This window comes from Eubalaena glacialis, chromosome 11 (assembly GCF_028564815.1).
Source record: "Eubalaena glacialis isolate mEubGla1 chromosome 11, mEubGla1.1.hap2.+ XY, whole genome shotgun sequence".
Lineage (NCBI taxonomy): Eukaryota > Metazoa > Chordata > Mammalia > Artiodactyla > Balaenidae > Eubalaena > Eubalaena glacialis.
Genome location: NC_083726.1, coordinates 93087705 through 93100841, shown reverse-complemented (window position 1 = coordinate 93100841; position 13137 = coordinate 93087705). Strand labels below are relative to the sequence as shown.

Below are 13137 nucleotides of genomic sequence, written 5' to 3'. Positions count from 1 at the left end.
AGAATTATGTCCTTATTTGGAGATTTAGTATGGTTTAAGAGATGAGTATGGGTGCCAAGTTGACAAGGGGTAGACTTGTGATGGTTAATTTTAGGACCATGGGTTGCCCAGATAGTTGATCAAACTTTATTCTGAATGTGTTTGTGAGATTAGCATTCGAATTACTAGACAGAGTAAAGCAGATTGCCCTCATCCAATCATTTGAAGACCTGAATAGAACAAAAAGCTGAGTAAGACGGAACTTCTGCCTGATTGCTTGACTGGGACATTGGTCTTCTCCTGCACTTGGACTGGGACTTTTTGGATGCAGACTGGAATCGCACCATGCGTTTTTCTGGGTTTCCAGCTTGCCACCTGCAGATCTTGGGACTTCTTAGCCTCCATAATCTTACAAGCCAGTTCCTATTAATCTAGTTCCCTCTCTCTCTCTCTCTCTCTCTCTCTCTCTCTCTCTCTCTCTGTCTCTTTATGTGTATATACGTGTGTATATATGTATGTACGTATATATGTACATATATAAAAAGTATATATAAAATATAAAATTATTAAAATTATATACTATTATAAAAATAATAGTTACAAAGCTAATCAAAACAGTACGGTACTGGCACAAAAACAGAAACATAGATCAGTGGGACAGGTTAGAAAGCCCAGAAATAAACCCACGCACCTGTGGTCAATTAATCTACAACAAAGGAGGCAAGAATATACAAGAAAAGACAGTCTCTTCATTAAGTGGTGCTGGGAAAACTGGAAAACTGCATGTAAAAGAATTAAATTAGAACATTCTTTAACACCATATACAAAAATAAACTCAAAATGGATTGAAGACCTAAATGTAAGGCTGGATACTATAAAACAGAGGAAAACGTAGGCAGAACACTCTTCGACATAAATCGCAGTAGTATCTTTTTGGATCCACCTCCAAAAAGTAATGAAAATAAAAACAAAAATAAACAAGTGGAACCTAATTAAACTCAAAAGCTTTTGTACAGCAAAGAAAACCGTAAACAAAACGAAAAGACAACCCACATAATGGGAGAAAATATTGCAAATGATGCGACTGACAAGGGATTAATCTCCAAAATACACAAACAGATCATGAAGCTTAATATCAAAAAAAAAAACCCAATCAAAAAATGGGCAGAAGACTTAATAGACATTTCTCCGAAGAAGATATACAAATGGCCAAAAAGCACATGCAAAGATGCTCAACATTGCTAATTATTAGAGAAACTCAAATCAAAACTACAATGAGGTATCACCTCACATGGGTCAGAATGGCCATCATCAAAAAGTCTACAAACAGTAAATGCTGGAGAGGGTGTGGAGAAAAGGGAACCCTCCTACACTGTTGGTGGTAATGTAAATTGTACAACCACTGTGGAGAACAGTATGGAGGTTCCTTAAAAAGCTAAAAATAGAACTACCATATGATCCAGCAATCCCACTCCTGCACATATATCTAGAGGAAACCATAATTTGAAAAGATACATGCACCCCAGTGCTCGTTGCAGCACTATTTACAATTGCCAAGACATGGAAGCAGCCTAAATAAATGTCCATCAACAGAGGAATGGATAAAGAAAATGTGGTACATATATGCAATGTGATATTATTCAGCCATAAAAAAAGAATGAAATAATGCCATTTGCAGCAATATGGATGGCCTAGAGATTATCATACTAAGTGAAGTAAGTCAGACAGAGAAAGACAAATATCATATGATATCACATATGAGGAATCTAAAAAAAAATGATACAAGTGAACTTATTTACAAAACAGAAACTGACTCACAGACTTCGAAAACAAACTTATGGTTACCAAAGGGGAAAGGTGGGGGGAGGGATAAATTAGGAGTTTGGGATTAACAGATACACACTACTATATATAAAATAGATACTCAACAAGGACCTACTGTATAGCACAGGGAACTCTGCTCAATATTCTGTAATAACCTATATGGGAAAAGAATCCGAAAAAGAATCGATATATGTATATGTATAACTGAATCACTTTGCTGTACACCTGAGACTAGCACAACATTGTAAATCAACTATACTCCAATTTATAATAACAAATTAAATGTATCTAAATATTAAAAATAAATGTGTCTAAATATTAAAAATAAAATATATTATAAAAATAATAATTATATATATGTAATTATTATTTTTTGTACAGCTGATCCTTGAAAAATACGGGGGTTGGGTGCTGAACCTTGCGTAGTCTATTATCTGACTATAGTTTTCTAGTTGGCCTGCTGTATCTGTGGTTCTGCATCCGTGGCTTCTACCAACCATAAATCATGTAGTATTGCAGTAAGTATTTATTTGAAAAAAATTTGCATATAAGCGGACCCATGCAGTTCAAACCCGTGTTGTTCAGGGGTCAACTGCGTTTATCTGGAGGACCCTGACTAATACACTCACCATAGAAATAAAAAATTAATTGACTATTTCCTCTTCTAGTACAACAAACAGGGTGTCTTTGGCAAGGTGGAATGTCAAATATGGAGCAAATAAAAATTTTTAAAGAATACATGGTCATCTTACCATGTATGAAGAAGAGTAGCCTTGCAGTTTGCTTCATAAATTGCTTTCATTCCTTACAGTATTCCAAATCTCACATGATAAAGAAATGACTATGAGATACTGAGTTCTAGTATAAGGATAATTTATAGTAAAACTCTTAGAAATCATGGCTAAGATCCCAGAATTAATTAGTCTCAGACACAGTCAAACAGTGTACCTGTATCACCAAGTATATTGACATTTAACAACAGTCTATAATGATCATTGACAGGTATATACTTTTTTAATTTTTTTTTATTTTTTATTTTATTTATTTATTTTTTTCACACACACTGTATTTTATTTTTACAAGAGATAAATAGACTGACACCAAGCATTGTACATGGGTGACCACAACAAAAGCAACAATGATTGCAATTACCAAACATGAAACACACTCGTACTATGTCATAATATTGACATTCAGTCCAGTAATCCTCCACTGTAACAGCTCCTTTACTTTGCAGTGAAAATTGATTTGTATATTCTTTGCCTCTGAGTTCTTGTGGGCTTTTTTCTTTTTTTAAATTCAACCAGAAAGTCACAAAAATTATACTCATCCTCATCAGTTCACTCAGTCCCATGTAATTAATTTTTTTTTTTTTTCATCTTGATCTTTTATTAGCACTTTTATGAGCTCATCAGTTTTTCATTAGCGTTCTGAAAATGCTTATTCATTCAGTTCAGCAGTACAGTCAGGTACCAGAAACCTGTACTTGTCAGAGTCTTTTCCATGAATTTCCTGAAGAGGAAACCCTTTTATAGGAACATATTTACAAAAGCATCAGAGTACACCCAGAACTGTCTGTAAATGACAAAAGACTTAAAAATGATCACGGTTAAAGATTTGATGAAAGTTCATAATAATGCAGTTGACAAGAAAATTAGTTATTTCTGAGATATACATTTTAAAGTAATAACTAGGATTATGACTTATAACATTATACCAGAACATATAAGATTTTTAGAAATTTCATGTAATGTCTGAAACATTTATATTAACATATTTCCATACAAATAACCCAATGAAAGTTTAGTATTAGTTGTTTTGTTTGTTTGTTTATACTGCAGGTTCTTATTAGTCATCAGTTTTATACACATCAGTGTATACATGTCAATCCCAATCGCCCAATTCAGCACACCACTATCCCCACCCCACCGCTGTTTTCCCCCCTTGGTGTCCATATGTCTGTTCTCTACATCTGTGTCTCAACTTCTGCCCTGCAAACCGGCTCATCTGTACCATTTTTCTAGGTTCCACATACATGTGTTAATATACGATATTTGTTTTTCTCTTTCTGACTTACTTCACTCTGTATGACAGTCTCTAGATCCATCCACGTCTCAACAAATGACTCAATTTCGTTCCTTTTTATGGCTGAGTAATATTCCATTGTATATATGTACCACAACTTCTTTATCCATTCGTCTGTTGATGGGCATTTAGGTTGCTTCCATGACCTGGCTATTGTAAATAGTGCTGCAATGAACATTGGGGTGCATGTGTCTTTTTGAATTACGGTTTTCTCTGGGTATATGTCCAGTAGTGGGATTGCTGGGTCATATGGTAATTGTATTTTTAGTTTTTTAAGGAACCTCCATATTGTTCTCCATAGTGGCTGTATCAATTTACATTCCCACCAACAGTGCAAGAGGGTTCCCTTTTCTCCACACCCTCTCCAGCATTTGTTGTTTGTAGATTTTCTGATGATGCCCATTCTAACTGGTGTGAGGTGATACCTCATTGTAGTTTTGATTTGCATTTCTCTAATAATTAGTGATGTTGAGCATCTTTTCATGTGCTTCGTGGCCGTCTGTATGTCTTCTTTGGAGAAATGTCTATTTAGGTCTTCTGCCCTAAAGGTGTATATACTTTTGACTTAAATGTATTTGGTAAAACTCAGTTACTATTATTGCTATTGTTCTTTGACCTTTTATTTTTACCACAGTCTCAGATTATGGAAAATAGTCATTATGCTAAGAAGTTAATCACATATGCTGGAGAGAGATTTAATGAATATAGTAAAATGGAATCATCTATTTACTTAAATAAAAAAGAGAGGGAAAAAAATCTGTGAACAGCAGTACCCAGTACTTAGTTTGTTTTCATTTTTTAAAAAGTAAAGTAAACTGAAGGAGCAATCATGAAGTCTACAGGATTTCCCCTTTTGTAAAAAGTTCTTAGGGAAGAAGAATGATTGTTTGGATACTTTCAGCATTTAAAGCTGGTTAATTACCACGCATTCTTTCCATTGTGATTGTGTAGCAGTGCTGAGGTCCAGAATCATGCAAAAAAAATGTTTTTTAAAAAATCGACTCTCAGTAGACTTGTTTCTCCGTGTCTATGATGTTGGATTACATAGCAAGCGTTTGTTGGTTCTCAGGCTTGGAAAATGTGTAGTGGTTTTCTAAGCAAATCTTCATTCCTCTGCAATTCAGTTACTTTAACGTGGTGTCAATAATTAAAAGAAAATATATATTCTGCCTCAAAAATATCACAGAACTAGATATTCTAATCAAGACAGGTGTACATCTTTTTGGGAGCTTATGTGTAATGAATTGTGGATGTTGTCAATTTTCGAGGAAGAAGGAAACCATAACAGTTGAATAAAACACCACTAATTGGTTGTATATGTGGAGAAGTTGGGGCATACGTTTCTGTGTGTGGGAACTGTAGCATTCTTTCATGTAGTTATCTGTTCTTATCCATTCTTAAAAGAACATAATGAGCAATTGTTCAGAGCAATGTTGTTATAATTATAATATAATAAACAGAAAATTCTGTTCATCTATGAAATTGAAACTGAAATTTGTTGATGACTTTCAGTGTATATGTGTGTGTTGAGAGAGAAAGTCATTGTGAGGCATATAAATAGAATGTTGCTTTTACTTTATGATATTCTTTGTTTTGACCTTTTAGAATATCATGAAGCTATCAGGGAATATCATAAACATCAGGGAATCAGTCGTAATGATGGTGAAGGAACCAACGCTTAGGAGAATTACTCCTTTGTTCACATCACTACCATTGCTTTCATGTTACCCATAGTGTGTAAACCTTTTTCTCATAAGAAAATTATGGCCCAGAATAAGCCCTTAACATATTATCAGGTAACATATTATCAGGGAATATGCAAAAATGAACTAGATGGTTGTATTGTGGTACTGACAGCAGAGATGCTAGCACAGAATAGGACACATAGTTGAATATATATGTATATTAACACACATATGTCCATATGTATATGTTTCACATTAAATTGCTTGGGAATATTGAAATCCTTCAATTCATTGTATTCTTTAAATATTATAGTAGTAGTTTACAGATAATCAATTTTGTGCATATTTGAGTTGTGTGTAGCTCTTGGAGAATTTTTAGGAAAATTTCGGAAATAGCAATTTTGAACTGACCGCTTAATGTTATATTAATAGTTGTAGGCATGCTTTGGATTTTTTCTCGTTTTATTTGAGAAGTTGAAGTCAGTAAAGTCAATCAAAAATAATAAGTGTTTATTAATGAACTATTGTTCTGTGTAAGAAAAAAATTACAAACTTCAGAATGGCTGTAAGAGGCAGAAGATGAGACTGGAAATGTAAATTTGAGCCAGATCATTAAGGGACTCTAGGATCTCTAGGGATAGATTACCAACAGCAGAATGGGGAAAAGTGTAAGCAAGGGCATGATGAAGTCAATCCTGGGCAGGCTGGGATAATGCTCTTACTTGTTGATTGCTTGGGAAAAAAATCAAAACCGTATGTAATCATTTTGTTATTTAACAATCTGAAAAAATAAGGCTTTTCTGGGGACAAAGGGTGGTGGTATGACTGAAAGTTTAAAAGTAAGACAAACCGACAGAAAGCTGATTATAATTTGGGTATGCCTGGTAACTTCTCCAGTCTCAGGCAGCCTAGCTTACTGCAGAGAGCTTTAAAAAGCCTGATGTAGATAACATCCCATATTTCACTTAACATCTAAGGCTGTCTTCCTGTTTTCCTAATACATCTGTCCCCTCCCACTCCAGTCTCCTTGATTTTCCAGTTTGGTGACTCCATGATCTGTTCTCACTTCCTCCATCCTATGTTTGATCTTTTGGATACCCTATTTCAAGCTTACCTACATTAAACACCCTGAGGCATTTTACATACTGCATGTCTTTTTCCTCTAATTCTCAATCCCTCCCCCCTTTTATTTTGCCAGCAACTGTAGTTCTGCCTAAGAGATAATCTTTCCTCTTGCCTCAATTTCAAGAAATGCTTATTAGCTGGACTATTTGCCTAATGTGCTCTTTCTACTTCCACCCCTGCTAGAGGAAGGGACTTAGCACTAGTGATAAGCAGTGAGGCTGTGATAAAAGTTTCAAACAGAATATTCTTTTCCACTATTTATTCTGTATTCTGTGGTGGTTTAAAAAAACAATTTTCTTGAGATATAACATTTATACAGTGAAAACAACCAATAATAAATACAATAATATTAAAATATTAAAAAATAAATAAAAATCACCCATAATTTGATGACTTTTGACAAATATTTACATATGAGAAACTTCTACCACATTCATGATATAGAACATATCCATCAGTCTGAAATATTCCCCCAAGTCTCTTTATAGTTGATCCCGTGTTACCACTCTTGGTCCCTGGCAACTACTGATTTGCTTTTGGTTACTAAAGCTTTGCATTTTTAGGAATTTAATATAAAAGGAACATTATAGGTTTTTTTTTTGTGTGTGTGTGTGTATGGTAGGCTTCTTTCACTTGATATAATGAAGATTAATCCATATTGTTGCATATATAAGTAAGTTGTTACTTTTTATTGCTGAGTAGTATTCCACTCTATGGATGTACCACAATTCTTTTATCCATTTACTAGTTGATAGGCATTTTAGTTGTTTCTGTTTTTTTTTTACTATTATGAATAAGGCTGCTGTAAACATTCACTGACAGGCTTTTATGTGGACATACGTATTCATTTCTCTTGGATAAATAGCTAGGAGTGGGAATCCTGGGTTATGTAGCAAGTTGTATGTTTAACTTTATACACTACTGTCAAAATGTTTTTCAAGTGTCTGTACCATTTTGCGTTCTTACCAGAACTGTATGGAAGCAGGTGCTCCATATCCTGGCCAACACTTGATATTTTACGTCTTTTTAATTTTAGCCACTTTAGTAGATGTGACCAGTACCTGCATTTTGGTTTTAATTTGCATTTTTCTAAAGGCTAATGATGTTAAGCATCTTTTCATGTGCCATTTTTATACATTCTTTTATGAAATGTTTATTCATTCTTTTGTCATTAAAAAATAGAGTTGTTCGTCTTATTTTTTAGTTATAAGGGTTCTGTTTATATTCTGGATATAAGACCTTTACCAGATATGTTTTTTAAATATTTTGTCCCAATCTGTGGCTTACCTTTTTTATTCTTAACAATACATGTATTTTAAAAATTTAAAAATTGTCATAAAATATATATAACATAAAATTTATCATTCTAATCTAACTGTACAGTTCAGTGGCATTAAGTACGTTGATATTGTTGTGCAACTATCACCACTCTCCATCTACAGAACTTTTTCATCATCCTAAACTGAAACTCTGTATCCATAAAACAATAAATCACCATTATCCCCCACCCCCAGTCCTTGGTAACCACTATTCTGCTTTCTCTCTCGAAGAATTTGACTATTTCAGTACCTTATATAAGTGGAATTTGCTCTTTTGTTTTTGGCTTATTTCACTTAGCATAGTGTCTTTGGGTTCATCTATGTTGTGGCATGTATTAGAATTTCATTTCTTTTTAAGGCTGAATTATATTTCATTGTATGTACATACCACATGTTTATCTGTTATCTACAGATGGACATTTGGGTTATTTTCAGTTTTTGGCTATTGTGAATAATGCTGCTATGAATATGAGTGTATGATTATCTGCTTTCAGATAATCATGAGTGTATGAGTATATGAGTCTCTACTTTCAGTTCTTTTGGGTATATACCCACAAATAGAATGCTGGATCATATTGTAATTCTATGTTTAATCTTTTGAGGAACCACCATTCTGTTTTCCTAGACTCACTGTATTTTAAAGTCTGTTTCCTTTCTGCCTTGGTTCAGTGAATATGCTTAGTCATTTTAGACAATGAACCACTGGGAAAGAGCTACTAGTACAGGAAGAATAGTAGCCAAAAAATTTGCAGGCTTGCATGCTTTCTCCCTTATTTCCATAAAAGCCATCACTTTCATTAATGCATTGATCTGAAAGTTAGTGTTTCTCTGAAAGTGGTCCAGCAACCACTGGCATCAAAAGTAACTTGTTTTACATTCAGATTCCTGAATGTCACCCTGATTCAGACTCTCTGGAAGTGAGAACACGCAAACATGCTTTTTGAACAGAGGTGTTTAATTTTGATGATCTTTATTTTTTATTTGTTTCCTTTATGGTTTGTAGTTTTTTGTTTTATTTAAGAAATCTTTGCCTAACCTGTGGTCTGAAAGATTCTCTCCAGTGTTTTCCTCTAGAAGTTATGTAGTTTTAGGTTTTAGTTTTAGGCTTATTATCTGTTTCAAGTTCGTGGTTTTTTTGCATGATACAGTGTAAATGTCAAGGTTCATTATTTTGCATGTTAATATCCACTTAGTCAAAAGACTATTCTTTCCCCATTGTATTATCTTTGGAGTTTTGTGGCGTATATGTGTGCCTGTTTCTGGACTCTCTGCTTATCACACTATCTTGATTTACTTTAGCTTTCTAGTAAGAATCATAATCATGTAGTGTGAGTCTTTCAAATTTGTTCTTCATTTTCAAACTGTATTGGCTGTTTAGGTTCTTTTCATTTTCATGCATATCTTAGGAATAGCTTGACAATTTTTAAAGTAAAGCCTGATGGGATTTTGATTAGGAAAATATTAAATTTATATCTTAATTTGAAGAGAAGTAGCAGCAATATTGAATTGTCTGACTCATGTATATGTCTTGTACACATTTTGTTAAATTTATCCTTAAGTATTTCAAACTTTTGATGATACTCTAATTGGTATTGTTTATTTTAATTTTCAATTATTAGTTTCTAGAATATAAAATGCAATTGATTTTTTATCTTGACTTTGTGTTATTCAAGTAATATTTTAGTAGATTCCTTAGGATTTCCTATATAGATAAATCATGTTTACTGTGAATGAAGATAGTTTTACATCTTTTCCAGTCTATATATTTTTAATTTCAGCTTCTTGTCTTATTACACTAGCTAGGACCTCTGGTGAGATCACACATCTCTGAGCTCTTCAGGATCTTAAGGTAAAGGTATTGAGTCTTTGACCTTTAAATATGTTAGCTGTGAGTTTCTTTTTGTTTTTGTAAATAGCCTTCATCAAGTTGAAGACATCTTCTTCTTTGTATACTGAATGGGTTTTGAGTTTTGTCACATTTTTTTTCTACATTTATTGAGATGATATATGGTTTTTCTTTAGGGTGAGTTAAGTTTATTTATTTTTGGGTATTCAACCAAACTTGCATTCCTGAGATAAACCTTATTTTTCATGATATATTATCTTCATATATTGGTGGATTTGAGTTGTTAAAACTTTTTTAAGGTTTTTTTTTTTTCATCTATATTGATATGGGATGTTATTTCATATTTTACTCTCTGGTCTTTGGTTTTGGTATCGAAGTAATACCAAATACCAGTTTACTTCTCTATTTTCTTAAAGAGTTCATAAAAAATTTCTATTTCTTTTTTGAATCTCATAGAATTCTCCAGTAAAGCCTTCTGTGCCTAAAGGTTTCATTGTAGAAGGTTTTTAACTATGAAATCAACTTCTTTAATAGATCTGGGTGTAGTCAGTTTGTTTATTTTTCTGGAGTGACTTTTGGAAGTTTTTCATATTTCAAGAAATTTTTCCATTTCATGTAAATATTTGAAATTATTGGCAAAAAATTTTTTATAATGTTCCCTTATTATTTTAATACCTGTATGTTTCTAGAAATGTCCTAATATTGAAAAATTCTTCCATTCCTGATATTGGTAATTTGTGTCATTTCTTTGTTTTTGTTATCAATTTCATTGATATTTGGGAAGAATCATCTTTTGTTTTCTGTAATTTTGTCTGTTTTTGTATTTTCTATTTTATTAATTACTGTTCTTTGTTACTTTCTTTTTTGTGCTTTCTTTGAGTTTAATATGCTTTACATTTTTAGGTTTCTTAAGGAGATCGATCAGTTATTTGACTTCTTTCTTGTTTTCTAAATATAAGTATATAATGTTTATAAATTTCCCTCAAAGCACTGTTGTAGCTGCATCCCCAAAATTTAGATATGTAGTATTTTCAGTTATATTCACGTCAAAATATTTCTCAATTTCTCTTGTGATATATAATGGGTTATTTAGAATTGTGTTGTTTAATTATCAGGTATTTGGGGGAATTTCCAGATTTCTTTCTTACATTGCTTTTTAATATGTTTCTTCTGTGCTTAGAGAAGATACTTTGTATGATTTCAGTATTTTTAAATCTATTGAGACTTGTTTTATGGCTCAGAATAGCATTTATCTTTAAATGTTTCATGTGCACTTGAAAAGAATGTCTAATGTTCACCTGTTATGTAGAGTTTTTCAGATGTGTTGGTTAGATCAAAGTGATTGGTAATATTGTTCATCTACATATCCACTGATTTTCTTTCTACTTATTTCATCAGTTACTTAGAGAAGAGTGTCAAAATCTCTACCTTATGGTTTTTAGTTTATCTGTCATTTCAGTTTTATCACTCATTGCTTCATGTATTTTAAAATCTGTTCTTAGATGCATTTATATTTAGTATTGTTATGTCTGCTTGATGAATTGTCTTCTTTATCATTATGAAATCTCTTTTAATATATTTTTTGTTCTGTTTTAGACAATACATTTTAAACTAAACATTTGTAGTACATGGTGTTTGGAATAATAAATCACATTATGAAGGTATCCCCCATTAATTTAAGAAAATTATCCATTCATTCATTCAGCAAATATTTGTGCACATACAATGTACCAGGCCCTGGAAATACGTGAGTGAACCAAACAGACAAAAGAATCTCTGCCTATAGTAATTATTAGTTACTATTTTAAATGTGGTTTAACTTGGGCAAAGTTTCTCCAGTGACCTCTACCAAATTTCTCACTTTGTAAATCTACAATGGGAGAATGTAAATATATTGATATTTTTCTCCAATTTCCAATTTGTATTTTGCAAGCATCTGCTGCTTTTATTTTTTAAAAAAAATTTTATTGAACTATAGTTGATTTACAATATTAGTAACAGGCTTACAACATAGTAATTCAATATTTTTATAGATTATACATCACTCAAAGTTATTACACAATAATGGTTATATTTTCCTGTGCTGTACAAGATATCCTTGTTGCTTATTTATTTTATATATAATAGTTTGTGTCTCCTAATCCCATAACCGTATCTTGCCCCTTCCCCCTCCCCTCTCCCCACTGGTAACCACTAGTTTGTTCTCTGTATCTGTGAGTCTGTTTCTGTTTTGTTATGTATATTTGTTTGTTTTATTTTTCAGATTCCACATATAAGTGATAACCTAGGGTATTTGTCTTTCTTTGTCTGACTTATTTCACTAAGCATAATACCCTCTAGGTTCATCCACATTACTGCAAATGGCAGAATTTCATTTGTTTTTATGGTTGAGTAATATTCCGTTGTGTATATATATATATAAATATATATAGATATAGGTATATATATATATATATATATATATATATATAGCATATCTTCTTTATACATTATCTGTTGATGGACACTTAGGTTGCTTCCATATCTTGGCTATTGTAAATAATGTTGCTGTGAACATTGAGGTCTGTGTATATTTTTCAAATTAGTGTTTTCATTTTTTTTTGATATATAGCTAGCAGTGGAATTGCTGGATTATATAATAGTTCTATTTTTAGCTTTTTTGAGGAACCTCCATACTGTTTTCTATAGTGACTACACCAGTTTACATTCCCACCAACAGTGTACTAAGGTTCCATCTTCTCCACATCCTTGCTGACATTTTTTATTTCTAGACTTTTTGATGATAGCCATTCTGACAGGTGTGAGGTGCTATCTCTTTGTTGTTTTGATTTGCATTTCTCTGATGATTAGTGATGTTGAGAGTCTTTATGTACCTGTTGGCCATCTGTGTATCTTCCTTGGAAAAGTGTATATTTGGGTCTTATGCTCATTTTTTGATTGGGGTTTTTTTTTTGATATTGTGTTTTATGAGCTGTTTATATATTTTGGATATTAACTCCTTATTAGTTGTATCATTTGCAAATATATTCTTTCGTTAAGTAGAAGATTGTCTTTTTGTCAGTGGTTTCCTTTGCTATGCAAAAGTTGTTAAGTTTAATTCGGTTTCATTTGTTTATTTTTGCTTTTGTTTCTTTTGCCTTAGGAGACAGATCCAAAACAATATTGCTGTGATTTATGTCAAAGCATGTTCTGCCTATGTTATCTTCTAGGACTTTTATGGTTTCAGGTCTTACATTTAGGTTTTTAATCCACGTTGAGTTTATTTTTGTGTATG

At 32.5% G+C, this 13137-nt stretch overlaps 1 protein-coding gene across 4 annotated transcripts in view; it reads left to right on the top strand.

The window, feature by feature from the left end:
- The window catches only part of CCDC91 (coiled-coil domain containing 91), a 396521-nt gene that overhangs the window by 14525 nt on the left and 368859 nt on the right, over window positions 1-13137 (top strand). The gene's annotated exons all lie outside the window — the stretch shown is intronic.